This window comes from Heptranchias perlo, chromosome 18, assembly GCF_035084215.1.
Source record: "Heptranchias perlo isolate sHepPer1 chromosome 18, sHepPer1.hap1, whole genome shotgun sequence".
NCBI lineage: Eukaryota > Metazoa > Chordata > Chondrichthyes > Hexanchiformes > Hexanchidae > Heptranchias > Heptranchias perlo.
The window spans coordinates 51,846,752-51,873,625 of NC_090342.1; the positions used below are offsets into that span (position 1 = coordinate 51,846,752).

At 45.0% G+C, this 26,874-nt stretch overlaps 1 protein-coding gene across 1 annotated transcript in view; it reads right to left on the minus strand.

Annotated features, from left to right (window-relative positions):
• The window catches only part of LOC137334866 (V-type proton ATPase 116 kDa subunit a 4-like), a 99,872-nt gene extending 80,740 nt beyond the window's left edge, over positions 1–19,132 (minus strand). Inside the window, exon 1 of the mRNA XM_067999907.1 lies at positions 18,922–19,132. The gene's annotated coding sequence lies outside the window, so the exon portion shown is untranslated. The remainder of the gene's footprint in view (positions 1–18,921) is intronic.
• Between the last annotated feature and the right edge of the window lie 7,742 nt (positions 19,133–26,874).

Genomic DNA, 26,874 nt, shown 5'->3' on the forward strand with positions numbered 1-26,874 from the left:
GTTAATATGTTCGAGTATATCACAGTCCCTCTGCCGTATTTCTATGTCTACATCGTCCTTCTCCATAGTGAAAACAGATGCAAAAAATTCATTTAGAACCCCTCCTACATCTGCCGGCTCCACACACAGATTGCCATTTTTGTCCCTAATGGGCCCTATTTTTTCCCTCGTCATCCTCTTACCCTTAATATACTTATAAAACATCTTAGGATTTTCCTTTATTTTGCTCGCCAGTGTTATTTCATGGCCCCTCCTTGATCTCCTAATTTCTTTTTTAAGTATCCCCCTGCACTTTTTGTACTCCTCTAGGGCTTCCTCCGTCTTTAGCCTTTTGTATCTGCCAAAAGCCCTCCTTTTTTTCCTAATCCATTCTCGTATATCCCCTGACATCCAAGGTTCCCTGGAGCTCTTGGAACCACCCTTGACCTTTACGGGAACATGTTGCCATTGTATGGTCTCAATCTCCCTTCTGAAAGACTCCCATTGCTCCGATGCGGATTTTCCTACAAGCAGCTGATCCCAGTCCATTTTGGCCAGATCCTGCCTTATCCTATTAAAATCGGCCTTCCCCCAATTTAGAACCTTTATTTCCGGCCCCTCCCTGTCCTTTTCCATGACCACCTTAAATCTCACCGAATTATGGTCACTGTCACCAAAGTGCTCACCTACTAGCACTTCTTCCATTTGGCCGGCCACATTCCCTAGAATTAGGTCCAGTACCGCCCCCTCTCTTGTAGGACTTTCTACATGCTGGCTCAAAAAGCTCTCCTGGATGCACGTTAAGAATTTTGTACCCTCTAAGCCTTTTACACTCTGAGTATCCCAGTTAATATTGGGGAAGTTGAAATCCCCCACGATTATTACCCTATTATTTGCACAATTTTCTGAGATTTGCCTACATTACTGCCTTTGAGTTCCTGCTTTTTAACTTCCTCCCTGGCTCCGGAAACTCTATCCTCAAGACCTCATCCTTTTTCTTTCCTATGTCATTGGTACCCACATGGACTATGACTTCTGGCTGTTGCTGTTCTGCACCCTCTCCGTGATGTCCTTTACCCTGGCGCCATGCGAGACTCACGTCGGTGGTCACAGAAATGCCTGTCTGTCTCCCTGACTATCGAATCCCCTGTGACTACTGCATTTCTACACTTCACTGTGCCCCCCTGTGCAGTCCTTTGCCCCATGGTGCCATGCTCTGGACTGCACTCCTTCGGAGGTGTCATCACCCTCACTGGTGAGAGTGCCACACACCCAAAAGATTCCTATATTGCCTGCCTCTTCCTACCCTTCCAGATGGCCACCTACTTGCTATCCTGAACTCTCTGTGGCTGAGGGGTGATCACCTCCTGGAACGTACAATCCAGGAAACCTTCAGTCTCTCTTATGCTCTGCGATGACTCCAGCTGCCCCTCAAGATTTATGTAAGGAATCTTACAACACCAGGTTATAGTCCAACAATTTTATTTTAAAATCACAAGCTTTCGGAGATTATCCCCTTCGTCACTCACCTGACGAAGGGGATAATCTCCGAAAGCTTGTGATTTTAAAATAAAATTGTTGGACTATAACCTGGTGTTGTAAGATTCCTTACATTTGTCCACCCCAGTCCATCACCGGCATCTCCACATCATGCCTCAAGATTTATAGATGGCATGCGGTGTTTGAAGCTAAGCACTAATGTTGTGCTCCTGTTCAGTGTGAACCAGCAGCCAGGAAAGGGTAGAAAGCAGGAGCTAGTGTGTAGAGTTTCTGCGGGGAGCCAAATAATGATGGATTCAATCCATCTCGTACAAGAGGTAGGTACCTTGTAACGTTAATCAGGGTCAATGTAATCTCCTGTGATCGACTAGTTTCAGTTGCCTAATGGATTTGGAGAGGAATTTGAGATTTTCCCCCCCAATTGGCCGATGTTTCTTCACCTCTCCCAGGAGATTATATGATCCTGGCTTTGTAGGGTGTGTCTGTATCATGATGCATAAGGCATCACAATTATATGGAACAGGCTGGATGGACCAGTGGGTCTTTTCCTGTCTGTCATTTTTCGTATGTTCAGATGAGTCATGCACTTGTGCTTTTATTTTTAAATTGTTTAAAAACTGTTTCTCAGTAAGCCAATCCTAACAATAAATAAATTTAAGGATAGACTTTACAAATTTATGCTCCTGACAGAAAATCCTGCTCGGTTTGCTGAGCTTCCTGCCCCGGGTTCCCAACATGAGCCAATACGAGTCAACAAAAACAAAATCTGAAGAGTCTGCACAGGATTGAGAACTCTACTCTAAGAACTCATCAGGGAGAAGCAGCTCTGTGTTTAGGTGAAAGAGAGGAATAAAGCTACATCACAAAAGAAAAGTTAACTTCAAAGATACATCAAAAGTTGTGAAGATCTGTGAGGAGAAGCTGAGAGCTCTGTGCTGTAAGTAAATAGTGTGTCTATCACATGCAGACGTTCTCTGAAAACATTGAGCGCTGATCTAAATAAATACGGAATTTGACAACATGAAATGAATTTTGTGCTTTAATATACAGTTTGTCGTGACAGAGAATTAAAGAATTGGAAGGTAGGGATCAAACAGGATCAATTAATTTCCCCTCATCCCTCTCCCCCACAAAAAAAATCATTAATTTTGGAGAACTGCCGGTTTGAAGAATAAAAGAGAACTCAAATAACACAATCAAAAGAAAAATCTGAAGAAGAGTCTGCACAGGATTGGGAACTCTGCAGCATGAATTTGAAATGACAGTCGAAAATGGATTGTGATACTCCCTCTTCCCCCCTCAACAAAAACTACTACATTTGGTGAAATAATTATCAGTTTGCAAGGAAACAAAGGAATTGGAGAAATGGTATAAATGATAAGAAAATAGTGAATTGAAGAGCTTGGATGCTTTCGATTTCTGAGTGTGTTAATTATCTGAAATGGCGACTAATACAATGCAAATATGGACGTGCCTTTCAATGGTGAGGAACTTTTTAGTCTGAGAATGCCTGAATCCCTGCAAGAATTGGGATGCACTGATCCAGAAATGGTACAAATGCTGTGTCATGGCTATTGATGTTAATAGTTAAGGACAACAATAAACACATAGGCCGACCACTGACTAAAAGCAATTCTTCATCTTAGCTTTGATGGAAATGACCAAATTAAAGGATGTAACTGTTGAACATTGGGACACACGGACATGGCAGAGATACAGATGCTCTACAATGAGACCATTGTTTCTCTGCAGGATCTTCTGAAGCACCTGATTGAAGAGTATAAAGGTCTGGGTACAATCCACAGTGGATTCCAGAAGACAGAAAGCAATGGAGTTTACTAAAGAGCTACTGATGTCTTGCTTGGAAAAAAATGACATTAACAATTACATTCCATCCCATAACTCAACAGCTCTACCTTTTGTACATACCACTTCATCTCCAGTTATGCTTTAAAGTATTTCACGTAGACGATAAAGATATAGAACTGAAGTATCGGAAAACCATCAACATTGGGTTAGATCACCTTAGCAGTCAATCCCTTTATTAAGCATGCACCCTAATCTCTGTATCTCTATCTCTGTGACCTCCTCCAGCCCTACAACACTCCAAGAACTCTGCATTCCTCCAACTCTGACATCCCCTACTTCCTTCTCCCCGCCATTGGTGGCCGTGCCTTCAGCCGTGTAGGCCCTGAGTTCTGGAATTCCCTCCCTAAACCTCTCCGCCTCTCTACCTCTCTCTCCTCCTTTAAGACCCTCCTTAAAACTTTTAAACTCTTTGATCAAGCTTTTGGTTACCTGTCCTAATGTCTCCTTCTTTAGCTAGGTGTCAATTTTTTTGTCTGATTATGCTCCTGTGAAGCGCCTTGGGACGTTTTACTATGTTAAAAGGCATTACATAAATGCAAGCTATTGTTGACATTGGCAACATCCTGTCAAAATGCATTTCATATAATCAGTTGAATACTTTACACTGTAGTTTTTAAAAGGGCTTACTGGCAAGAAACTCCGCATGTCTTCTACTGACATGAATGTCCTCATTAGAAAATCGGAATTAGCCTTGCTGATGTCCCTGAAATAATCTAAATACTGCAGTCAATTACTGAGGGGCAGTTGAAACATGCAGTAACACATTCTATCCATGTTCTGGCTTCACACAATGTGACTATGGTTGCTGCGTTTCCTACATTACAGCAATAACTACACTTCAAAAGTAGTTCATCAGTTGTAAAGCGCTTTGGGAAGTCCTGAGATTATGACAGTCACTATATAAATACAAGTTCTTTCTTTCTTTCTTTCTTCTGTCTTGTCTTTTCACATACCCTAATCCATGAGTGACAAATCCAAATCACTACTGAGAGATAATACAGTAGATACAACCTCATTTAAATATCTATTGGATACGTGATGACAGCAAAGAAGCCCTTGTCGAAGATGTGACAAATTTCAACACCTCAGCAGCTTTTTCTGCTATCTGTGCTCTTCATAAAATGTAATGCAATCCTGACTCAGAAACAGTGATAAACATTCTATGCCCTCGGTTATTCAGCACCTTTCTGATGCATCTCCGCTGGGGTTCCCAACCCTCCCAAAATCAGAGTGGGGGGGGGGGGGGAGGAGGGCTCTGAAATCCGAGGGGGAGAGGGATATGAAATCGGGGGGTGGGGGGTGGGCTCTGAAATCCGAGTTGGGGGGGAGGGCTCGGAAATACGGGGGGGGGGGGGGGGAGGGCTCTGAAATCCGAGGGGGGGGGAGGGCTCTGAAATCAGAGGGGGGGGGCTCTTAAATAGGGAGGCAGAGAGGGAGGCTAAGGAATGGGGCCTTGGGGGTGAGAGCAACTGGGGAATAGAGATGAGGGGGAAAGAGATGGAGACTGGGGAATGCGGTGGTCTGTATCGGCTGGTTTTGACGTGTTAAGTCAGCTCTAACTGAGGTTCCCAGTTCAGAGTTGTCACCTTCACATGGAACCGGAGTCCAAGGAGATAAGGAGAGAGCTAGGGCATATAAAAAGTGCCATCAACTAGGGAGCCTGACCACACCTTGTGCATTGCAGGGGATCTCTGGCTGTCATTTCAGGGTGAATATCAGTGGGTTGTAGGATTACTATGAGTTACAGGTGGGATATCCAGGGATTACTCCTTTTACTACCAGTTACATATAGAGTATCAGTGAGATACTGTAATACCATTGGTTATGAGGTTGAATCTGAGTGTTACCACTATTACTATTAGTTATCAATACAATTTCATAGAATTACCATTAGTTACTGGTATAATCAAAGTTCCTTCCACCTCTGGTTTCCCCTCTGTGAATCAGTCCCCCACTTTAGTTTCTCCTCTGCTCACGGGTGGCCTCCTGATTCTTGGAACTTCTCACACAACAGCTGCTGGCACAAAAGTACTTAACTACAGGGGTCCCAACCATTACAAGGTAAATGCAATAACATTTGTAGAAGTCATGTGATCAGACATCACATGGTCAGAATGTCATGTGATCAAACCTCCAGGAATACCTCCAACCAGAGCTGGCAACCCTAATCTCCTCTGCAGTGTCCAGGTATAGTTCCCAAGGGTTTTGTTTAAGGAAAACCTTCAGATTGCGTTAAAAACCTAATACCATTGATGCCTGTAATTTCTCTGCTGGGATACTTCAAGCCGTCCTGACACCAGGAAAGGGAGATGGCACAAACATAAAAAGGAAAGAGCGGGTGGGATCTGACCAAGTGTGCAGGAGAGCAACATGAAAGTGTTATGCTGCTGTGTGTGACCCTTATCTGATCAGCATTGTTGAGCAACTCACTGCTGTCCATGTTAACATACATAAGATTCAGAGAATCACAGGAGCTGCCTTCTTTGGAGAGCTTTAATATCTCTCAGTGATGGTGGAATCATTACTCACAGATACTCTTGTGGAAAGTTTGCCTTGATACTTCTCCTGTTGTCCAGTGTTTCTCTATAAAAGGTTTGGGAATACTGCAATTGGAGCTTCTCAGAAGATAGAAACATAATCCGCCACATTCTTGTCAACAATGATTTCTGTGAGAGATCAAAACTCTAAACCAAACAATCTCATCGCAGTTGAGGCAATGTCAAGCATAGCTGAGATCCTTGATCGACTGTAGGAGAATTATGCAAATACCATTTATTGAGGTAACACTTGCAATTGAGCCTTTCTTTGAAAATGAACAGGACAAGGTGAGAGCTGTGACACTTAATGTACTTGGGAAGCTAATTATAGGAACATAGGAACAGGAGTAGACCATTCAGCCCTGCGAGTCTGTTCCGCCATTCAATTAGATCGTGGCTGATCTGTGTCTTAACTCCATTTACCCACCTTGGTTCCATATCCCTTAATACCCTTGCCTAACAAAAATCTATCAATCTCAGTTTTGAAATTTTCAATTGACCCCCAGCTTCAACAGCTTTTTGGGGGAGAGAGTTCCAGATTTCCACTACCCTTTGTGTGAAGAAGTGCTTCCTGACATTACCCCCGAACGGCCTAGTTCTAATTTTAAGGTTTTGCCCCTTGTTCTGGACTCCCCCACCAGAGGAAATAGTTTCTCTCTATCTGCACTTTCAAATGTTTAATCATCTTAAAAACCTCAATTAGATCACCCTTAATGTTCTATACTCAAAGGAATGCAACCTGTCCTCATAATTTAACCTTTTTAGCCCGGTATCAAATCTAACCAGATTTGGAAATATACAACTGAACTCTGTACTCACGGTGCACATCTATCCAGACTTGGCCAGCTTGTTGCTACATCTCAATGACGAGAACAATAAGGTAATAAAGGTTTGCAGAATTTGATTGGCCCTCAAAAAATGCCATCAGAAAACATATTCAAGATGTTCCAACTTTCAATGGAGGAGAGCACTGTGGATTATGAGAAATATTTGAACTCATTACCAAAGACTTGGCAAGACGAGATCATCGAATAACAGGCTGTGCTGCCTTCTTCAGCAAATTTCAACCCGAGACGAGAGAAATTGCAGTCACATTTATAGGTTTTCTCATGTACAGTGAGCAGCCAGATTGTTCCAGATCACTCCCTGCAGGTCAGATTTGTGATGAGATCATTGCTTTGCTATCAGATCATGTGCAGTATCAGAATTAAAAATATGTTACCTCCACATGTATTATCATCAGAATAAAAACATTCTAAGGTGGGGTTTGCTTGCATTATGTTTGGAAAGAGTGATGTAGCGAAAATCTGATGTTGAAAATGACCATAAGCAAGAAAACATCACTATGGAAACAGTCTGAGCTGTTCAACAGACAACACGAATACCCCAAATGGAAACTAGATGCTTTTGAACCTCTTGCACACTATTTCTCTGTAAAGGACACCTCTGCTCTAACTATCAAAAACAAGCTGCTTTACGAGATGATTGTATGTTTTCCTGACAATCAACTGTTGATTATCACATAGCATTATACTGAAATTACAACATGGAATCTGACCGTTCGGCCCAACCAGTCCGTGTTGGTGTTTATCCTCCACATTATCCTCCACAATTGTCCAAATCCCATGAGCCACCCACCCTGTTCCATATTCCTTTGTCCCCCTTTCCTTCAACTGCCTATCTAACCTGCCCCGATTTGGCTGACTGCAATTTTAAGTTGCAGGCGGTAAGGATACCAGCCCGAAGCCAGTAGAGTCATCTTTAAATATGCAGATCGGGCTCCAATGACGTCATCGGGGCCTGATCCACAAGTTTAACCTGTGACATATTACAGAGAGGGAGGTGCTGGAAGTCTTAACGCGCATCAAGGTAGATAAATCTCCGGGACCTGATGAAATGTATCCCAGGACGTTATGGGAGGTTAGGGAGGAAATTACGGGTCCCCTAGCAGAGATATTTGAATCATCCACCGCTACAGGTGAGGTGCCTGAAGATTGGAGGGTAGCAAATGTTGTTGCTTTGTTTAAGAAGGGCGGCAGGGAAAAGCCTGGGAACTACAGACCGGTGAGCCTGACATCTGTAGTGGGTAAGTTGTTAGAGGGTATTCTGAGGGACAGGATCTACAGGCATTTGGAGAGGCAGGGACTAATTAGGAACAGTCAGCATGGTTTTGTGAGAGGAAAATCATGTCTCACGAATTTGATTGAGTTTTTTGAAGGGGTAACCAAGAAGATAGATGAGGGCTGTGCAGTGGACGTGGTCTACATGGACTTTAGCAAAGCCTTTGACAAGGTACCGCATGGTAGGTTGTTGCATAAGGTTAAATCTCATGGGATCCAAGGTGAGGTAGCCAATTGGATACAAAATTGGCCTGACGACAGAAGACAGAGGGTGGTTGTAGAGGGTTGTTTTTCAAACTGGATGCCTGTGTCCAGTGGTGTGCCTCAGGGATCGGTGCTGGGTCCGCTGTTATTTGTTATTTATATTAATGATTTGGATGAGAATTTAGGAGGCATGGTTAGTAAGTTTGCAGATGACACCAAGATTGGTGGCATTGTGGACAGTGAAGAAGGTTATCTAGGATTGCAACGGGATCTTGATAAATTGGGCCAGTGGGCCGATGAATGGCAGATGGAGTTTAATTTAGATAAATGTGAGGTGATGCATTTTGGTAGATCGAATTGGGCCAGGACCTACTCCGTTAATGGTAGGGCGTTGGGGAGAGTTATAGAACAAAGAGATCTGGGAGTACAGGTTCATAGCTTCTTGAAAGTGGAGTCACAGGTGGATAGGGTGGTGAAGAAGGCATTCGGCATGCTTGGTTTCATTGGTCAAAACATTGAATGCAGGAGTTGGGATGTCTTGTTGAAGTTGTACAGGGCATTGGTGAGGCCACACTTGGAGTACTGTGTACAGTTCTGGTCACCCTATTATAGAAAGGATATTATTAAACTAGAAAGAGTGCAGAAAAGATTTACTCGGATGCTACCGGGACTTGATGGCTTGACTTATAGGGAGAGGTTAGACAGACTAGGACTTTTTTCCCTGGAGAGTAGGAGGTTAAGGGGTGATCTCATAGAAGTCTATAAAATAATGAGGGGCATAGATAAGGTAGATAGTCAAAATCTTTTCCCAAAGGTAGGGGAGTCTATAATGAGGGGGCATAGATTTAAGGTGAGAGGGGAGAGATACAAAAGGGTCCAGAGGGGCAATTTTTTCACTCAAAGGGTGGTGAGTGTCTGGAACGAGCTGCCAGAGGCAGTAGTAGAGGCGGGTACAATTTTGTCTTTTAAAAAGCATTTGGACAGTTACATGGGTAAGATGGGTATAGAGGGATATGGGCCAAGTGCAGGAAATTGGGACTAGCTTAGTGGTATAAACTGGGCGACATGGACATGTTGGGCCGAAGGGCCTGTTTCCATGTTGTAACTTCTATGATTCTATGACATGAGCAGGGGAGCAGTGATGGCTTTCTCGTTAGGCCAAACCTGCTGGGAACAGCAGCCAAGGCCAGTAAGGTAAGTTTAACAAAAAAATATTGTTTCCTTGTGAGCCAGGGAGAGCAGGATTGCTCCTCCGGGCTCCACAAGGAAACTTTGAGCCTCCCCTGCCCCGAGCATCCCCCCCCACCACCCTTCCACTGACCGGGATTCTGCTCCCAGAGCACTTATGTTGTGATGGGCACCGTTCCCATTGGGTCCCCAGTGGTGGCCTCCTGCTGCCCAATTTTAACAGCCGGGCAGCCGCTTCCCGCCAGCTTCCCTTCCATTTCTCGTTGGGAAGTCGGCAAGCGGCATGTTAAAGAGGCCCGGCCATTAAAATCGGCCGAGCCTCCCTGCTGCCTCTGCCGGACTGGCATGCAGCTCGCTCTGCCGCGTTCCCACCTGGGAGTTATAAGTGAACCCGTGGCGTCTGCTGCAATCACTAATCACTTTCTTCATATTTGTATTTCCTCATATCGGCTGCATCATTAACAACAAAACATACATAGGTTAGAGTTGTTAGTTCTTCAGTATGGCAGTACGCACTGAATGCTATCTGTTGGCATCCACCATGACAGGCACTGACAAAGAAAAATGAACTCAAAACTAAATAAAATCACCCCTCAAAGCCCCTGAGTGTATTTCATTGTTCTGAAATTGTGACACTCTACTCCTGCATCGGTGACCTGCAATTCTACCAGTGAGAATATATACTTGAAAAGGAAAAATTTGTAGAGGTATGGGGTAAGAGACTAATTGGATAGTGCTTTCAAAGGGCTGGTACAGGCACGATGGGCCGAATGGCCTCCTTCTGTGCTGTATGATTCCATGATAATGCATTCAAACCAAGGAACATTCTCCCTATCTCAAAAAAGCAGCTGCAACAAGATGTAAAGGAAATAAATCTTCACATAAGACAATACACACACCAAACAATTCCTTTGAGGAAGAATTATTTTAAAATCTGAATTTCAGCAACTTGATATATATAACATCTTTGGACACAAATGCTACACTCTTAGAAACCATCTGCTCATCTTAAAACTTTCTTGCCTCAAATTTGTGTGCAACCAACAGTTAGAGAAAGTAACAACTGATTAACTGGTTCTAACAGTTTTCAGACTGCCTGACCTCCAATCTCAGTGAAAAAAAAAATTCTAATGGAATGACAAGCTGGCACATTGGTTGAAACATTGATGTCAGCTTAAAAAGCTGACAGTTGGCAGGTGCGAGTGGGTGGGACATTTGGAACTGGTCTTTAACCTGTCCAGTCAGCTTCTGTGATGTGAAATGGGCCTCACTGCATTCCAAGTATTCACTGTTTCATCCTCTGGGGAGATCTCTCTCAGGATACAAATCACACCATTGTCAACATGGTTGTATTGTACCAAATTGACCGAATAGAAGGAGGAGAGAGTCAGGGAGATGTGCATATATTAAAACAAAAGTACAAAATCAAGACTTTGTTCACTATTTCATGAGGCCACACTGAGATTGGGCAGCAGCGTTTGAGGATACTGTCCTTTGACATCAGAGGAACCAGTTTAGAAGGAATTGAACTTCCCTCTTATTAAAGAAAAGGAAGACTTGCATTTATATAGCGCCTTTCATGACTTCAGGATGTCCCAAAGCACTTTACAGCCAATGAATTACTTTTGAAGTAGTTTGTAATATAGGAAATGCAACAGTCAATTTGCACATAACGAGATCCTACAAACAGTAATGAGATAATGACCAGATAATCTGTTTTTTTACTGATGTTGGTAGAGGGATAAATGTTTACCCAGGACACCAGGCAAAGTCCCCTGCTCTTCTTCGAAATAGTGCCATAGGATCTTTTATGTTCACCTAAAAGGGCAGATAGGGCCTTGATTTAATGTCTCATCTGAAAGACAGCAGCTCTGACAATGCAACACTCCCTCAGTACTGCACTAGAGTGTCAGGCTGGATTATGTGCTTAAGTATGAGAAGTGGGGTTGAACTCATGTCCTTCTGACTTGGAGTCGAGAGTGCTACCCATTGAGCCAAGGCTGACACCCTATTGTGAAAGCTTCCAAGAGTAAATTGACTTTAGTCGAGTTTCCACTGAAGAATTCCACAGTAAGAACGGTGCTCACTTTACCCACATTGATTAGCTTGATTAAATTGATTAGCTTGATTAGACTGACCATAGCTTGATTAGACTGATCACAAGGACAGACCGAAGGCAGGGATAGCCTGAAGCTGTGTCACTCATAGTTACACTCCAAACACTCTTGATGTCATTGGCAATGTTTGTTATTTAACATGGGAAACATCAAATATATTTGCAACCATAACAGATTGTATCTCTGGGAATTGGAGAGAGGGTGTCCTGTACACCAACATTCAAAAGGTCAAAATTCTGCATGGTGAATCGCAGCTATTAGTTCCAGAAACTCAGATCTGAGGGATTTCTGCAGTGCTTCATGAAGTGCACTTACAACATGATCAGGAAATAAAGACCCAGAATTTGCTAGGAAAATAATGGCGAGTCTGCCGTTAGCCTTGTGAAAACAAATGCTCGCTGGCAACCTCCCTGTTGGTTTCAAGAAATTGCTGCATTTGTGCTGTTAAAATGAATTAAACTCACCACAGAAAGTTAGGGCTAGTATTTAACGACATAAGGATCCTTTTAATGACTTATGTTTCTGCAATGCCACTCAACCTCTTCGGCCCAGAAAGGGAACAATTGAAAATGTGGAGTTACATTCCTGCAGGTAGTAAATTGTTCCTAGTGGTACTTAAAATTTAAAATTTTGTAATTTTTTTTCTTACTTTTCCTTTCTGTCTCTTTTTTCTCTCTCAATCCAACCTTTCTTTCCCTCTCTTTATTTCTTGTTCTGTATCAAACCTGACTCTAACTTACCCTATTTCCTTCTCCGTTCCTGTTTCTTTCTCAATCCTTAAATCTCATTGGTTAAGGAGATAGGCTGTTGGTCCCGTCGTTCACCAAGGTCCCAGAAGCCCCGTTGCCCTCACCACACCACAATCAGCTCGCACTTCCAGCAATTTGTGGCGCAAAAAATTTCGAGCTGAAGGTTGAGGAAATAAATCTAACAAACAGGGCATATTGCGAGATGCCCCGCTCCAGCAAATTCTGGGCCAAAATGTTTGTTTCTTTAAATAAAATGAATAAAACGCTTCCCCTTAGCTCCTGGGATGAGAGCGTTGTCCTATGAGGAGAGATTGAGAAGAATGGGCCTATACTCTCTGGAGTTTAGAAGACTGAGAGGTGGTCTCATTGAAACGTATAATATTCTTAGATGGCTTGACAGGGCAGATGCGGAAAGGCTGTTTCCCCTGGCTGGAGAGTCTAGAACTAGGGGACATAGTCTTTAGATAAGGGGTGGGCAATATAGAACTGAGATGAGGAGGAATTTCTTCACTCAGAGGGTGGTGAATCTTTGGAATTCTCCACCCCAGAGGGCTGTGGATGCTCAGTTGTTGAGTATATTCAAGACTGAGATTGATAGATTTTTGGACTCTAAGGGAATCAAGGGATATGGGGATCAGGCAGGAAAGTGGAGTTGAGGTCGAAGATCAGCCATGACCTTATTAGTGGTGGAGCAGGCTAGAGGGCCCATATGGCATACTCCTGCTCCTATTTCTTATGTTCCCCAATTTCTCATAGAAACAGGCCATTTAACCCATGTAGTCTGTGCCGACGTTTCTCTCAACGAGTAACTAAGTCTAATCCCACCTGTCCTGCTTACTTGAGTATTTGTTTTCATATATAAACTTTGCCTCACAAATGTTGGTTCAAATTAAGAGCGTTACTTCAGAGATTTATGAGAATTGTGAGACCATTTTTTGTTTTGCAACAGATTTTGTACGTTAAGTGGATGTCTATAATTTATCTACTGCTGATATTTGACTTTTGTTTTAATTTAACCTTGCTTTTTCCTAAACCTGATTTGCAGTTTGGAGGCTGAGATGTGTGGTCTGTCAGAATGTTATCTGTCCATCAGTCGGAGAGATCTGGAGTTACCATTTTAAATGTACATATCAATGGTAATGGGTTTATTCTTCATCCTCATAAAAGAAATAACTTGCATTTATGTGGCACCTTTCATAGCTTCAGGTCATCCTGAAGTGCTTCATAACCAGTGAATTTTTTTTTAAGTCACTGTTACTTTTCAGGCAAACGTGGCAGCTAATATGTGCACAGCAAGCTCTCACAAAGATGAATGATCCATTATTTGTTTTGGCAGTGTTGGTTGAGAGATGAGTGTTGGCCAAGAAATTAGGAGAACTCAGTGATCATCTTCCAAAAAGTGCCATGGGATCTTTTACGTCTAAATGAACAGTTTAACACCTCATCCAAAAGACGACACCTCCAACTATGCAGTGTTTCCGCAGTACTGCAATGAATGTTAGCCTAGATTTAGATGCTCATATGGGCACATTTCTGTTCTCAGGAAGCGTTGGTTTATTTGTGGAAACAGTTCTTTGCATTGGGTAAGGAAAGTAAGTATTGGAGAGAGCTTAAATTTCAACAGTGTCCTTAGTGCATTAAAACTCCAGTTATTTTTTGAAAAAAGAGTGGCCATATATATGATCCCATCGTAGGTTTTGATGGTTGTGAAGCAACAATCATTTGTACTTATAGAACACCTTTAACATAGGGAAACAGCCCAAAGTGCTTCATGAGATAGGGGAGAGAAACAAATGCCAAACAGGAATCAAGATAAGAGTAAAGTAGGTGATCAAAAGCAAGGTAGGTTTTGAGGTTTTCAAAAGCTGGGAAAGATGGGGGAAGAGTTAGGAAGAGAATTCCAGAGCGCAGCGGTACAATGGCTGATGGCGGTGGACAAAGCGGGAATCGGTCAAGGTAAGAGTGTGAGCTGAAAGTGGGGAAATGAGCAGAAGCCGTAGGAAAAATACGGTGAGTCTTTAAAAAGAAAAGAACAAGTGAAGAAACTGAAAGAAAAGGAAGACGGAAGGAAAGAGCCGACAGAATTTATCTACTGCTGTTGCTTGACTTTTGCTTCCATTTGCTGAAGGAAAAGCAAAGAGGAAGAAAACAAAAATGTATACGACAAACAATAAGACAGATAAAATTACAGAAAGGAAATCAGAGAGCAAAACAAACGGAAGGGGAAGAATAAAGAGTTATGCAGTTGAAGGACGAAAGCAAGTATTTAAAACCAGAGGCAGATCACATAATGCCTGCAGGCTCATTTTCAGACTGAAGAAACAAAGGTTTTCATATTGGCTTGGACGACCAATATTTTATCAACCAAATATGAAACAGCTTAGCGCAAAAGGTCCAATAAAATCTGCTGTGCATTTACTACCCTTGTAATATGGAGTGTTTCTTATATTCACTTCTACATTACAAGGGGGAACTGAGATTCATTAAGACAAGTGACAATTCCCGCAGCCTAACAACAACAACTTGCGTTTATATCGCGCCCTTAACGTAGTAAAATGTCCCAAGGCACTTCACTGGAGCGACTTTCTAACAAAATTTGACACCAAGCTGCATAAGGAGACATTAGGACAGGTGACCAAAAGCTTGGTCAAAGAGGTAAGTTTTAAGGAGCTTCTTAAAGGAAGGAATAGGGGTGGAGAGGTTTAGGGAGGGAATTCCAGAGCTTAGGGCCTAGGCAGCTGAAGGCACGCCCGCCAATGGAGGAGCAAGGAAAATCGGGGATGCGCAAGAGGCCAGAATTGGAGGAACACAGAGATCTCAGAGGGTTGTAGGGCTGGAGGAGATTACAGAGATAGGGAGGGGCAAAGCCATGGAGGGATTTGAAAACAAGGATGAGAATTTTAAAATCAAGGTGTTGATGAACCAGGAGCCAATGTAAATCAGCGAGCGTAGGGGGATGGGTGAACGGGACTTGGTGCGAGTTAGGATACGGACAGCGGAGTTTTGGATGAGCTCAGGTTTGTGGAGGGTAGAAGGTGGGAGGCCAGCCAGGCGAGCATTGGAATAGTCAAGACTAGAGGTAGAAAGACATGGATAAGGGTTTCGGAGCAGATGAGCTGAGGCAGGGACGAAGATGGGAGGTGTTATGGAGGTGGAAGTAGGCGGTCTTGGTGATGGAGAGGACATGGGTCGGAAGCTCTGCTAAAGGTCAAATAGGACGCCAAGGTTGCGAACAGTCTGGTTCAGCCTCAGACAGTGGCCAGGGAGAGGGATGGAGTTGATGGCTAGGGAACGAAGTCTGTAGCGGGGACTGAAGACAATGGCTTCGGCCTTCCCAATATTTAATTGGAGGAAAGTTCTGCTCATCCAATACTGGATGTCGAACAAGTAGCGTGACAAAATCAGAGATGATGGTGAGGTAGAGCTGGGTGTCGTCAGCGTACACGTGGAACCTGACGTCGTGTTTTCGGATGATGCTGCCATGGAGCAGCATGTAAATGAGAAATAGAAGGGGGCCAAGGATACACCTTTGAGGGACTCAAGAGGTAATGGTGCGGGAGTGGGAACGGAGGCTATTGCAGGCTATTCTCTGGCTACAACTGGATAGATAGGAATGGAACTAGGTGACGGCAGCCCCACCCAGCTAGACAATTATACAACTAACACAATACTACAGTGTCCCGGTTGATTAAGAGAATGTTATCATGTTAAGTTTTTCAGAGGAGGGATGTCTATTGGTAATAAGCCTTACCTACACACACACATATATATAGAAAAAAATCTCCCTTTTCTGCCGATTTTCTCTCCTCCCTTCATGAAGGTGTTGTCTCCTTGCTGAGGTCCAGGGGCACCAGGTGCCTTGTGATAGCTCACCAAAATTGGCCACTCTTCGCAAGTGTTACTAGAAAAGGGGCATTACAGTTAAGCCCGGCCCCGCACTAACCCGACATTCACAGGTGCACATTTTCCAGTAGGAGCCACTAGGTAGTAAATCAGGTGCAGGGACTGTAGCTGATTTCCACGACCCCACCCCTCTCTAATGCAAGAGTCCTGAGACCAATTTTATTACCACCCCGGCTGAGATCAGCTAACTCAGCACAGATCAAGAAGCAAGTCTGGAGGCAACAAAAACAACTTGCATTTATATAGGGCCTTTAACGTAGTCAAACGTCCCAAGGCGCTTCACAGGAGTACTATCAGACAAAATTTGACACCGAGCCACAAAAAGATACATTAGGACAGGTGACCAAAAGCTTGGTCAAAGAGGTAAGTTTTAAGGATCGACTTAAAGGAGAGAGACGTAGAGAGGTTTAGGGAATTTCAGAGCCGCCAATGGTGGAGCAATGGAAATCGGGGATGCCGCAAGAGGCATAATTGGAGGAGCACAGAGATCTCAGAGGGTTGTAGGCTGGAGGAGGTTATAGAGATAGAGAGAGGTGAGGCCATGGTGCTATTTGAACCCAAGGATAAGAATTTTAAGATCGAGCACAGGGGTGATGGGTGAATGGGACCCAATGGCCATTGCAGGTGATTCTCTGGCTACAACTAGATAAACAGGACTGGAACCAGGCGAGGGCAGTCCCACCCAGCTGGACAACGGAGGAAAGGCATTGGAGGAAGAAGTTGTGGTCTACCCTGTCAAAGGCTGTGACCTGATTGGAGTGGTTGAAACATGGAGTTGCGAGAAAAATGGGCACAGATTTCAAGGACTTTACGGTCTGTACAGGTCAGTACAGCACAAAGCAGTGCCTTCAACATCAGATATCCAAACCGGATTGGCAACAGTACGCTTTGGTTCATCTCCTAAATAAATGAAATTCAAATTGGGGATTTTACAGTAAACCTAACACTAGGTAGCAACATAACACCACAACCTTGTGCCTGATTAAGAAGCAATTGAGTTTTTCAGGAGAAAGTCTACTTGTAATAAACCTTATCTGCACATATAAATTAGCACACAAGTTTTGACTGGTTCACTGATTCCTCCAGTTAACAGCCTCTAAATTTCATGAAGGTACAGGGGAAAGTATATTTTGTGATTAACTATGCTTGTTGAGCTGAAGGCTAATTGGAACAGCTATATTGTCTTTTACAACATCATCCCACCCTCCAAGATTCACCATGCCAGGAGTTACTGTCAAATTTAGGAAATCTTGGAAAGTTCCTGACAATTAAATGGACCCACCTCTTTCTCCTTGTGACTGTAATACTGCACCCTGTCGCACAGCAATTCTCAGTTTGTAATGTTAAGAAAAAAATTATTTCAAGTCTCCACACTTCACTGTTCTCTAGAAGCAGTTTGTGGTGGAACCAAATGTAGGAGAAAAGCACCTCTCTTTAGGAAGGATGTCAAGACCTTGGAGAGGGTGCAGAAGAGATTTACCAGAATGGTACCAGGGATGAGGGGCTTCAGTTATGCGGAGAGACGAGAGAAGCTGGGATTGTTCTCCTTAAAGCAGAGAAGGTTAAGGAGAGATTTAATAGAGGTGTTCAAAATCATGAGCGGTATTGATAGAGTAAATAAGGAGAAACTGTTTCCACTGGCGGGAGGGTCGGTGACCAGAGGACACAGATTTAAGATAATTGGCAAAAGAACCAGAGGGGAGATGAAGAGAATTTTTTTTTACGCAGCGAGGTATGATCTGGAATGCACTGCCTGAAAGGATGGTGGAAGCAGATTCAATAGTAACTTTCAAAAGGGAATTGGATAAATACATGAAGGGGAAAAAATTGCAGGGATATGGGGAACGAGTAAGGGAATGGGATTAATTGGATAGCTCTTTCAAAGAGCTGGCACAGGCAAGATGGGCCGAACGGCTTCCTTCTGAATGTGTCTATGATTCTAGGTCACTGCCATCTTTCCACAATCTGCTGATACGCCAAAGTTATCAATATCTGCAATGGCTGCATATACACACCGGGTACAGGTACATATAGAGTTCACTGCAAGGGCGCTGCTACCTACACCCTCATCATGGTGTACCAACACTCTCTCAATTCTCCAGTCCCTATTTATATTACACTGGGCATGGTTTCCGAATCTAATGCAATGCAGTTGTTGCTGAATTTGACAATAATGGAGGAACATGTGGTTGATATTCTAAAGCAACTGCACGTGCGCAATTGGTACAGAGTCACGGTATTGAAGGCAAACCCAGAGAGTTAATGTGGTATGGCACTTACTCACACAATGTTCAGTACACTCTCAGTACTCAATGCAGTGTTATACAGGCACAGACTTAACAACAATCTCAAGCACTCGCACAGTCATTGACACTCATGCAGGACGCATTAGTCTGGCACATACAGTGTACAAACTCCACTCTTACATTACACTGGCACACTCTTGTGGTACTCTTTGCTCACAAATTCACACCGTGTTCAGGCATAAAGGAGTTTGGTGAATTGATACGTGTTCAGAGTATTTATCTTCACTGAAGTAAACCTCTCTCTCAACGTTCAAAACCGTTTAAATGAGCAGGAAACCAGACAAATAAAACGAGTACATTATTATGAAGCATGCTGCATCCATCTCATTCTAAAGAAGTAAAGATGTAAAGTATTTAAAAAGTACAATTAAAGGATCATTTCACCTAAGTTAAAAAAATACAATAAATTAATAATTAAAGGAAAATCAGAAACAAAATTGAGAACTTACAGGTGTGAACTATCTTTTCTGTCTTAAGATGTGCTCCAATCCACATACAGCTGTGCAGAACCGGTGAGGCAGCTGTGGAGTTGTTGGTCTGAATGCTTTTGAGAGCAGCTCCAGCATATATGGAGTGTTGAATGTGTGGGCTGAGGGCAGTGAGCAGGAGTGGGAGCTGGAGCTGGCTGGTGCTGAATCATTCACGATACTATTGAGAGTGAGACAGATGGGCCCACGACAGTCACTGTACAGCCAGTTCAGTTTGCTTTCACATCAACAACCACACCTACTCAACCAGCAAGAAGCTTGAAACCATACACAGTAACCCACCCCCGCCCCCCCTCCCCGGACTGCAGGATTCTCAAAGAAAGAAAGAACTTGGAATTATATAGCGCCTTTCACGACCTCAGGATGTCCCAAAGCGCTTTACAGCCAATGAAGTACGTTTGAAGTGTAGTCACTGTTGTAATGTAGGAAATGCGGCAGCCAATTTGCACACAGCAAGATCCCACAAACAGCAATGAGATAATGACCAGATAATCTGTTTTAGTGATGTTGGTCGAGGGGGGAAAAACTGACAGAAAACCAAAAAAGGAATGGAAGGAATTCTTGGATAGTCTTTGATCTGCTTTGATTGAATAGTTTCAAAAAGGGGAAGTAAAAGAGTATCTGCTCATCAAGGACCACCCCTTGTAAGCGAGCTCTCATTCCCCACGAGAATGGGGGTCATTTTCACTTTGAGCGATAGCGAATCAGCCACCCGTTAGACATCTCCCCCGAAATGGGAGAGATGTTTAATGGGCAGCTGATTTGATACTGCCTGCATTGCACTATCGCCCAAAGTCAAAACTGCCCCCCCATATCTGTTATTATAGTAAGAAACAACATGCTGCAGATGCTGGAAATATCAAACAGAAACAGAAAATGCTGGAAACACTCAGCAGGTCAGGTAGAGCTAACGTTTCAGGTATAACTTTTTGGTCAGAATTTTGATGATGGTTTAAACCTGAAACATTGGGGTCAATTTTCGGATGGCCGAATGGGTGCGTTCGTGGCGGGGGTGGTCCTAAAATTGGGGATTCCCAGAGTGGGTCCGGAGCCCGGCTCCAACCCGCCCACTTCCCGGTTCCCCAATGACGCGAGTCGGTGCGCGCGCAGCCCCCGCATGCGGGACTCCCACCGACAATCAAAGCCGGCGGGATCCCACATAAGATCATTATCTGGGTACTTGAGGTCGTTTACAGACCTCATTAGTTGGAGATTTTAGGAGGATTAGGATTTTGGACTACCCAGAGTGTGTTTCCCATGCTGGGGGAAACACTCCCTGTTTGAACAGACGTGTTGCAGCAAGCAGCTTGTGGCAGCTCCAAAGGTCCATTTAACAGGTGCGGGATAAACCCTCATTCATTGCAGCAGGGCACTCTGTTGCCTCAGACAAAGTTTGCCTGCCACACCGTTGTCTCCACACTCCAAATTGTTAAATCATACCCTAAACTCTGCTGTCCAAACACATTTATCTACTTTGTGGACCCCCTCACACTCACACCGTCAGGATGGAGGGGGAGGGTACATTGCTGCATTCATCATTCCATTGGAGGATGAGCAACATCACCAGCCTCGCCAGGCATGCCGTCCACCTCCGCCACATGGAGCTACACAACACAGTGCTGCGCAACAGGCACCTGCACAAAGTAGTCGTGCAACTACACATGCACACACTGTAGGGTGAGCCAATGGGTGGTATCAAGGGTGTTCATGGAGAACCTCATGAAAGGGCATTATTGCACAAGCCAGACAAAAATTGCCAAGACGTGGCAGTAGTGGTGACAATATAATATTTAATATGAGTTGATCAGAAATCAAATATAAGTAAAAACCACGACAAACCCTCAAACACCCTTGTGCATCCCCTTCATGCTCACAACACGTTTGCCTTATGCTTCCTACTACACATATGTGATGCATGCCCTGTGGCTGCAGCACAGGGAGTGGCAGGTTGGGTGAGGCTGACCGTGAAAGAGATGCATCAGAGGGTGAGTATGAGATAGAGCCATGAGATTGTATGAGGATTGGGTTGAGTGATAGTGGTGGGATGAGTACTGGCGAGGTGAGTAAGTGCAGGTAAGATGAGGATGAGCTTTGAGTGGGTATGAGGGGTGATGTGACAGAGTAGTGTTGGCAGTGCAGAAGGACATGTGGGGTGGGGGCGGTGATGTGGCAGACAGAGTATAGGGGAATGAGTAAGTGTACTCACTTCGGCTGACCGACTTAGGTCATTGAAGCGCCTCCTGCACTGTATGCAGGTGCGTGATATGTTGGTGGTGCAGGTGACCTCCTCTGCCACCTCAAGCCAGGCCTTCGTGGTGGCAGAGGCAGGCCACTTCCTCCCGTCCGCTGGGGAGAAGATCTCTGTCCTTCCCCTCCTCCTCACCCCATCCAGTAGGACCTGGAGTGAGGCATCATTAAACCTGGGAGCAGCCTTCCCCCGGTCTGCTCCATGCAGTAATTTTGGCTCCTTTCTGCAGCATCAGTCAGTGGAGGACTGCCCCTTTAAATATGGCTCCTCCAGCTGACAGCCGATGATGCGGGTGCGCAGCCCGCCCGCTGCGCAGCTTTCCAGCGCGAAACCTGGAAGCCAAGGTAAGTGGCTTCAATTTACTTACGATCGCGTGGGGAACCCACCGATTTTAATGGGCGGGTTACCCACGCGCCCTGTCGCCCCGCCTCCCTCCTAATATCGGGCCCATTAACTTTTTACCATTTTTTTCAGAGGCTGTCTGAACTGGTGAATGTTTCTAGGAATTTCTGTTTTTGTTTCTGTTATTAAAGTGTCGCCTTCCAAATCCATGCCCATCTTTCCCACAACTCCATGTTTCAACCCCTCCAATCAGGTTTCCGCCTCCGCCACAGTACAGAAACAGCCCTTATCAAAGTCACAAATGATATCCTATGTGACTGTGACCGTGGTAAACTATCTCTCCTCATCCTTCTTGAACTGTCTGCAGCCTTTGACACGGTTGTCCATATCATCCTCCTCCAACTCCTCTCCTCCGTCGTCCAGCTGAGTGGGACTATCCTTACCTGGTTCCATTCCTATCTAGCCAGAGAATCATCTGCAATGGCTTCTCTTCCCACTCCATTACCTCTGGAGTCCCCCAAAGATCTATCCTTGGCCCCCTTCTGTTTCTCATCCACGTGCTACCCCTCGGCGACCTCATCCGAAAACACGTCAGGTTCTACATGTACGTTGACGACACCCAGTTCTACCTCACCACCATCGCTCTCAAAACCTCACTGCCTTTAATTTGGCATGCTGCTTGTCCGACATCTAGTATTGGATGAGCAGAAATTTCCTGCAATTAAATATTGGGGATGCCATTGTCTTCGGTCCCAGCCACAAATTCAGTTTCCTAGCCACCGACTCCATCCCTCTCCCTGGTCACTATCTGAGGCTGAGCCAGACCGTTAGCAAACTTGGCTTTCTATTTGACCCTGAGCTGTGATTCCGATCCCATATCTGCTCCAAAAGTGCCTACTTCCACCTCCGTAACATCGCCCGTCTCTGCCCCGCCTCAGCTCATCTTGCTGCTGAAACCCTCATCCATGCCTTTGTTACCTATAGACTAAACTATTCCAATGCTTGCCTGGCCGGCCACACACCTTGCATCCTCTGTAAAGTTGAGCTCATCCAAAACTCTGCTGCCTGTATCCTAACTTGCACCAAGTCCAATTCTCCTGTTACCCCTGTGCTCGCTGACCTACATTGGCTCCTGGTCCGGCAATGCCGCGATTTTAAAATTCTCATCCTTGTTTTCAATTCCCTCCATGGCCTCACACCCTCCATCTCTGTAACCTCGTCTAGCCCTACAACCCTCCGAGATCTCTGCGCTCTGCCCATTCTGGCCTCTTGCTCATCCCCGAGTTTAATCGCTCCACCACTGGTGGCCATGCCTTCAGCTGCCTAGGCCCTAAGCTCTGGAATTCTCTCCTTAAACCTCTCCACCTCTACCTCTCCTCCTTTAAGACGTTCCTTAGAATCTACCTCTTTGACCAAGCTTTAGGCTACCTGTCCTAATATCTCCTTATGTGGCTCGGTGTCAAATTTTGTTTGATAGTACTCCTGTGAAGCGCCTTGGGACGTTTTACTACGTTAAAGATGCTATATAAATGCAAACTGTTGTTGTTGCCCAGGCAACAAACAGAAATTCTTGTTATTGTATTGGATATGACTCGGGCCCTCTCATGATCTCCAAGACTTTGGATAGCTGTAGAATAAACATTTTATAAGACCATGGTTTAAGCTATTAACTATGGAACAGGTTTATTGAAAGTAACAGATAAGCAGCAGCATGAGATGATATAGCAACTTGCACCCCTAGGATCTACCTACTTTTCCATGCCACATTCCGGGGGCACGGGAGCCATCTCCGCTTTGTCAGATTTTCCATGCTTCCCCCTCTGCTAATCTGCTGTAACCATTTACACCTCCTCTGGACCCATCTTTTGCTTCAATACTTGTCTCATTATCACAGACCTCCTGACCATCTTTTCCATGTACTTGCTTAAAAACTGTTCATTTCTAACAACTTCCAGTTCTGATAAAAGCTCATTGACCTGAAGTATTAACTCTTTCTCTCTCCACAGACCTGCTGACTATTTCCACCATTTTCTGTTCTTATACTTGAGCTTCTTGGTGAGTTTGTAGGATCAAAGAATGGTTACAGCGCAGAAGGAGGCCATTCGACCCATCGAACTCATGCTGGCTCTTTGTAAGAGCAATCCTGTTCGTCCCAATCCCCCGCTCTTTCCTATAGTCCTGCAAATTATTTCCCTTCAAGCATTTATCCAATTCCTTTTTGAAAGCCACAATTGAACTTGCTTCCACCCTTTCATACAGCACATTCCAGATCATAATTACTCGCTGCGTAAAAAAGATTTTCCTCATGTCGCCTTTGGTTCTTTTGCCAATCACCTTAAATCTGTGTCCTCTGGTTCTCAACCCTTCCACCAATGGGAACAGTTTCTCTTTATTTACTTCACTTAAACCCTTCATGATTTTGAACGCCTCCATCAAATCTCCTTTTAACCTTCTCTGCTCAAAGGAGAACAACCCCAGCTTCTCCAGACTATCTACATAACTGAAGTCCCTTACCCCTGGAACCATTCTAGTAAATCTTTTCTGCACCCTCTCTAAGGCCTTCAGATCCTTCCTAAAATGTGGTGCTCAGAACTGGACACAATATTCCAGCTGTGGCCCATCCAGTGTTTTATAAAGGTTTTGTACTCTATGCCTCTCGTTACAAAACCCAGGATCCCATATGCTTTTTTAACCGCTTTCTCAATCTGTCCTGCCACCTTCAAAGATTTTTTTTTTATTCGTTCATGGGATGTGGGCGTCGCTGGCGAGGCCGGCATTTATTGCCCATCTCTAATTGCCCTTGAGAAGGTGGTGGTGAGCCGCCTACTTGAACCGCTGCAGTCCATGTGGTGAAGGTTCTCCCACAGTGCTGTTAGGAAGGGAGTTCCAGGATTTTGACCCAGCGACGATGAAGGAACGGCGATATATTTCCAAGTCGGGATGGTGAGTGACTTGGAGGGGAACGAGGGGAGGTCTTGTTCCCATGTACCTGCTACTCTTGTCCTTCTAGGTGGTAGAGATCGCGGGTTTGGGAGGTGCTGTCGAAGAAGCCTTGGCGAGTTGCTGCAGTGCATCCTGTGGATGGTACACACTGCAGCCACTGTGCACCGGTGGTGAAGGGAGTGAATGTTTAGGGTGGCGGATGGGGTGCCAATCAAGCGGGCTGCTTTGTCCTGGATGGTGTCGAGCTTCTTGAGTGTTGTTGGAGCTGCACTCATCCAGGCAAGTGGAGAGTATTCCATCACACTCCTGACTTGTGCCTTGTAGATGGTGGAAAGGCTTTGGGGAGTCAGGAGGTGAGTCACTCGCCGCAGAATACCCAGCCTCTGACCTGCTCTTGTAGCCACAGTATTTATATGGCTGGTCCAGTTAAGTTTCAGGTCAATGGTGACCCCCAGGATGTTGATGGTGGGGGATTCGGCGATGGTAATGCAGTTGACTGTCAAGGGGAGGTGGTTAGACTCTCCCTTGTTGGAGATGGTCATTACCTGGCACTTGTCTGGCGCGAAAGTTACTTGCCACTTATGAGCCCAAGCCTGGATGTTGTCCAGGTCTTGCTGCATGCAGGCTCGGACTGCTCTCATTATCTGAGGGGTTGCAAATGGAACTGAACAATGTGCAATCATCAGCGAACATCCCCATTTCTGACCTTATGGTGGAGGGAAGGTCATTGATGAAGCAGCTGAAGATGGTTGGGCCTAGTACACTGCCTTGAGGAACTCCTGCAGCAATGTCCTGGGGCTGAGATGATTGGCCACCAACAAACACTACCATCTTCCTTTGTGCTAGGTATGACTCCAGCCACTGGAGAGGTTTCCCCGATTCCCATTGACTTCAATTTTACTAGGGTTCCTTGGTGCCACACTCGGTCAAATGCTGCCTTGATATCAAGGGCAGTCAATCTCACCTCACCTCTGGAATTCAGCTCTTTTGTCCATGGTTGGACCAAGGCTGTAATGAGGTCTGGAGCCGAGTGGTCCTGGCGGAACCCAAACTGAGCATCGGCGAGCAGGTTATTGGTAAGTGCCGCTTGATAGCACTGTCTACGACACCTTCCATCACTTTGCTGATGATTGAGAGTAGACTGATGGGGCAGTAATTGGCCGGATTGGATTTGTCCTGCTTTTTGTGGACAGGACATACCTGGGCAATTTTCCACATTGTCGGGTAGATGTCAGTGTTGTAGCTGTATTGGAACAGCTTGTCTAGAGGCGCAGCTAGTTCTGGAGCACAAGTCTTCAGCACTATAGCTGGGATGTTGTCGGGGCTCATAGCCGTTGCTGTATCCAGTGCACTCAGCCGTTTCTTGATATCACGTGAAGTGAATCGAATTGGCTGAAGACTGGCTTCTGTGATGGTGGGGATATCGGGAGGCGGCCAAGATGGATCATCCACTCGGCACTTCTGGCTGAAGATGGTTGCAAATGCTTCAAGCCTTGTCTTTTGCACTCACGTGCTGAACTCTGCCATCGTTGAGGATGGGGATGTTCACGGAGCCTCCTCCTCCCGTTAGTTGTTTAATTGTCCACCACCATTCACGACTGCATGTGGCAGGGCTGCAGAGCTTTGATCTGATCCGTTGGCTGTGGAATCCGCTTCGCTCTGTCTATAGCATGTTGCTTCTGCTGTTTAGCATGCATGTAGTCCTGGGTTGTAGCTTCACCAGGTTGGCACCGCCTGGTGCTGCTCCTGGCATGCTCTTCTACACTCCTTGTTGAACCAGGGTTGATCCCCTGCCTTGTTGATAATGGTAGAAGTGAGGAATATACCAGGCCATGAGGTTACAGATTGTGCTGGAATACAATTCTGCTGCTGCTGATGGCCCACAGCGCCTCATGGATGCCCAGTTTTGAGCTGCAAGATCTGTCCTGAATCTATCCCATTTAGCACGGTGGTTGTGCCACACAACACGTTGGATGGTGTCCTCAGTGCGAGGACGGGACTGCATCTCCACGAGGACTGTGCGGTGGTCACTCCTGCCATTACTGTCATGGACAGATGCATCGGCGACAGGTAGATTGGTGAGGACGAGGTCAAGTAAGTTTTCCCCTCGTGTTGGTTCACTCACACACCTGCCGCAGGCCCAATCTAGCAGCTATGTCCTTCAGAACTCGGCCAGCTCTGCTGCTACTGAGCCACTCTTGGTGATGGACATTGAAGTCCCCCACCCAGAGTACATTCTGTGCCCTTGCTACCCTCAGTGCTTCCTCCAAGTGGTGTTCAACATGGAAGAGGACTGATTCATCAGCTGAGGGAGGGCAGTAGATGGTAATCAGCAGGAGGTTTCCTTGCCCATGTTTGACCTGATGCCATGAGATCCAGAG